At 40.1% G+C, this 4,870-nt stretch overlaps 1 long non-coding RNA gene across 1 annotated transcript; it reads right to left on the bottom strand.

Annotated features, from left to right (window-relative positions):
- Positions 1-205: 205 nt before the first annotated feature.
- Positions 206-4,592, bottom strand: LOC146041883 (uncharacterized). The gene is made up of 3 exons (XR_014463650.1): positions 4,533-4,592; positions 1,124-1,196; positions 206-360 (listed from the first exon to the last, which is right to left on the bottom strand). It is a non-coding gene; the product is annotated as an uncharacterized LOC146041883 (long non-coding RNA).
- Between the last annotated feature and the right edge of the window lie 278 nt (positions 4,593-4,870).

The raw sequence follows: 4,870 nt of genomic DNA, 5'->3' as shown, positions 1-4,870 counted from the left end.
TATCCTACTATGTACCTTTGGTGTAAGTGTGTTTGCATACCATAAACTATTTTCCATACATTATCACCAATATTTAGGTGTAGAGTATTCAGAGCGCAATGAAAGAAGCTGCTTAACCTGAGGTATCCCTTGGTGATGACATGCTGGTAAGTACATTTTTACAATGCTGTATGGGAATTTATCAAAATACCTAACACACCAAATTAGTTCAACACCCTCACTGCACAGTACCATAGTGGATGAGAGCATTTTAGTTTAATTACCCAAATCATTAGTATTTAAATAACCACAGACACATTTGTTGATCTTCTTCCATCATTTATGCTGATTCCGTTGGTTGCACCAGTAGTTGTGATGATCCTGTTTAAAAAAAGAAATGGGTAAGTATTCTAGCATAACTGTTCAGAGTCCTTTTGCTTTTAAGGTGTCTTGTGGGTTATGGCAATGGGTACTGTTCAGTAACACATGTACCCCCTTAAAAATGTAAAGCTATGATTTATAATTTGTCTGATAGGTGCTTCACATTACATTATTATCTGTTGGTATGTAGTGGGTCTAAGGGCCTTATTCTAGTTCACTCTTTCTGACAAAATCTTTCTTAGATGGACCAAACCATGTGCACTGCAGGTGGGGCAGATATAACTTGTGCAGAGAGAATTCAATTTGGGTGGGGTTTTACTTCACAGTGAGATCTATATTGCAGTGTAAAAATAAAGCAGTCAGTATTTACCCTGCACAGAAACAAAATAACTCACCCAAATCTAATTCTCTCTGCACATGTAACATCTGCCCCCCTGCAGTGCACGTGGTTTTGTCCATCTAAGAAGGATTTTGTGAGAGAGTGAACAAGAATAAGGCCAAAAATCACTCCATGCCATGGCCAGCATATCTGGCAGCACTTTAATGTGCTATTTAGTTTGCCATTACCCAATATGACATTGGTGCAATGAGCATGTATTAATATTTAAACATGCTGCATACAGGTCTTCAAACAATGTTGTTGACATTTAACCTATATTTGGCTTACAGTAGGGTGCAGGAGTAGATTGTAGTGTAGCCTATTGTGCATGGTACATGGGTTTGTGTACTGTATGTGTAATGGTTTCCCATTCCTTTTGCTTACCTGCAGCCTCTGCATCCGGACATATACGTGTAGTCCTGTGTGTGTGGTGCGTGAGTATTTCGGGATTGATGATCTGCAAAAAAATGGTGGACAGCCGTTACAAATATTGCATGGACAGCATTTCTTACCAGCATGCATCATAACATGTTTTTTGTGTTTTTACCCCTGGCCCACACATGGGTCATGGTGACCAAATATTTGTGGCCAATATCTTGTTTTTTTTTTAAATATTTAAACCATTAAAAACAATTATATTTGTACAAAAATGCCTGTAATAATGCTGTATGGAGGCGTTTAAAGTATTATAACATTACAAGCCAGATCTCATTGTTGATATCACGCCCAAGGAAATAATACGGAAGCTCAGCAAAATCAAAACAAATAAATCACCGGGGCCAGATGGAATTCATCCGAGGGTACCAATGGAATTAAGGGCCTTATTTTAGTTCACTCTTTCTGACAAAATCCTTCTTAGATGGGCAAAACCATGTGCACTGCAGGTGGGGCAGATGTAACTTGTGCAGATATAATTAGATTTGGGTGGGGTTTTACTTCAAAGTGAGATCTATATTGCAGTGTAAAAATAAAGCAGCCAGTATTTTCCCTTCACAGAAACAAAATAACTCACCCAAATCTAATTCTCTCTGCACATTTTACATCTGCCCCCCTGCAGTGCACATGGTTTTGTCCATCTAAGAAGGATTTTGTCAGAAAGAGTGAACCAAAATAAGGCCCCAAAGGGAGGAACTAGCTACCCCCCTACATTATATCTTTAGCAATTCACTTTCGTCAGGTAAAGTACCAAAAGATTGGAGAATAGCAGAGGTAGTGCCGATATTCAAAAAAGGCAAAAAGGAGGATCCTGCTAATTACAGACCCGTGAGTTTAATACGGCCTACACACATGCCGATATTAAGGCATTTTCTAAGCGATTTTGCTTAGTTTGGCAAAGTCGCTTAGAAAATGCCCTCACATCGGTGTGTGTGTGGGGGCTATATCGGCAGCAATGCGCGTCCCCGCGCGTCTTTATCGCTGGCCGAGATTGATGGACAGTGTCCATCAATCTCGGCATCGGCAGGGTTCTCCCACCGGAGAATACTGGCGCTGTCTGCTCGCTTAGCACACAGAGCTGACAGCTCGCTCTGTGTGTGGGCTGTCAGCTCTGTGTGCTATGCGATAGCGGCGAAGCACAGCCCGACCTAGCATAGCTAGGTCGCCCTACACACATCGCTATGTGTGTAGGGCCCATTACACCAATTGTGGGTAAACTCTTTGAAGGATTTTTAAGGGATAGTATCCAGGAATATTTAGACCATCACTGTCTTCTCAGTACTAACCAGCATGGGTTCGTCAAAAATCGTTCATGCCAAACTAATCTACTAGGGTTCTACGAGGAGGTTAGTAAAAACCTTGATAATGGAAACGCTGTAGATGTGATTTTCTTAGATTTTGCGAAGGCCTTTGATACTGTCCCACAAAAGAGGTTGATAAAAAAATGGAGGACCTAGGGTGAAAAATTTTTGGGTGAAAATATCTGCAGATGGGTAGGGAACTGGCTATGTAATAGAGGACAAAGAGTGGTGGTGAATAGTGCAGTATCAGATACAATACCAGTACTAAGTGGAGTGCCTCAGGGTTCGGTTTTAGGGCCCATTTTATTTGACATTTTTATAAACGATATTGGGATTGGGTTACTCAGCAATGTATCCATCTTTGCAGACGATACAAAACTAAGCAAAGTTATTAAAACATCAGAAGATGTCACCACGCTTCGAAAGGATCTTGCAAATCTAGAGGAATGGGCTAAAAAGTGAAAGATGAAGTTCAACGTGGATAATTGTAAAGTTATGCACCTTGGGAGACACAACCAGTGTGCTAGTTATAACCTTAGCGGAGAGGAATTGGGTATTTCAATACTACAAAAGGATCTAGGAGTCCAAATAGACAGTAACCTGGGGTGTAGTGCCCAATGTAATGTAGCAACAAAAAAGGCCATCAAAAGTTTAGCATGCATTAAAAGGGGCATGGAAACTAGGGACTCGAGGGTAATCATGCCACTGTATAAAGCATTGGTAAGACCGCACCTCGAATACGGTGTATAATTCTGGGCCCCGCACTATAAAAAGGACATCATTGAATTAGAAAAAATCCAGAGACGAGCAACAAAGCTTATTAGGGGAATGGAGAACTTAAGCTACGAGGAGAGATTAAGCATTTTGGGACTATTTACATTAGAAAAGAGACGCTTAAGGGGGGACATGCTCAACATGTACAAATAAATCAAGGAACTGTCAAACACCCTTTTTTCTACTAGAAAGGAGTCTAGGACGCGAGGGCATGAGTATAGATTAGAAGAACAAAGATTTTGTTCAGCTAGAAGAATTTTTTTTTTACAGTCAGCGCAGTCAAACTTTGGAACTCTCTTCCTGGAGAGGTGGTGTCCGCAGACACATTAAATACGTTAAAAATAAGGTTGGACAAACACTTATTGGTTAAAAACATCCATGGGTACATATGAGAAATATAATCTGTCAATCTTTTATAAACATCCTAGGTTGAACTAGATGGACGCAAGTCTTTTTTCAGCCTTACCTACTATGTAACTATGGACCTTATTCTGGTTCGGCCGGCCAAACGTACATACGTTCCGCATCACCGTACGTTTCCCGTACACGGACGGTAAGCGAAAGTCCACCCACAAAACATCCGCATACGGACGGCCACAAAGACCGACAAAGGGAGTGGCGTACACTTGAGCGTACGCCACCGTACGTGGACGGATCTCCTCAGACACCAATTACTGGCGTACAATAGAGCGTACGCCGACGTTTACGGACGGGTCTCCTCCCCAAACACACCGACAGCTTACGGCTGTCTAAGCGTAAAGCCACCGTGCACGGATGGGTCTTGCCTGTTTTCAATAGAAAACTCAGCGTTTGTCACCCATCGTGAGAATGAGCGTGCGTCCGTGCACGCTGACATACCCTTCACATATATGGCCCTCATAATCTAGCCTTTCAACTATGATTAAGACAATTAAATGATTTATTCTAACTGTTATTCAATTATTGTTTTCTATTACCTCAATTGTCTACCTTAATGAACACCCTAATAAAAATACATTTTAACCCTCCTTACATGTATATTTATTATGTTCTAATGTTGCATTGTAATCACTATCTATGTGTCCTCACATTGCTTTTACTTTTTTTAAAAGTTATGTTGGTGTTTGTGTGTATGTACTAAATTATGTCCATAATTAGTTTGTCCAAAATGTTTAACATGTATACCTACCCTGATGTTATGTGTGATGTTTTAATCTAACAACATTAAAAACTCATGCCTTTTCACTATGTGTTATGTAACTCAAAAACACACACACATTCACACATTAATCGTTAGACCTCACCTCAAATCAGAAATATTTCCTGCGGAATCTCCCCAACTTCTTCCTGGTGCTGTTCAGTGTCTGTAGTGAAGGGGAAAAAATACATTATATTGAATATATCATATACACAAATGTTTATTGCATTATAATAATAAGAAGAAGAAGAAGAAGAATTTGTGAGTGAAGTGTGAAGGGCACATACATTTTTTTACTACATTGAAGATGGGTAAGCTGTAAACACGGTACTAAATACTATTCTGTGGACACACATACAGTACATATTACATAACATTAATTAATTTCCTCCTTCTTGGATGAATGTATGAAGCATCACAATTTGGAGTTTTGTGCTGGTGGAA

This window comes from Crinia signifera, chromosome 19, assembly GCF_055691185.1.
Source record: "Crinia signifera chromosome 19, ASM5569118v1, whole genome shotgun sequence".
NCBI classification, from domain to species: Eukaryota; Metazoa; Chordata; class Amphibia; order Anura; family Myobatrachidae; genus Crinia; species Crinia signifera.
The sequence above is the reverse complement of the archived record's forward strand: the minus strand, read 5'-3'. Positions and strand labels throughout refer to the sequence as shown.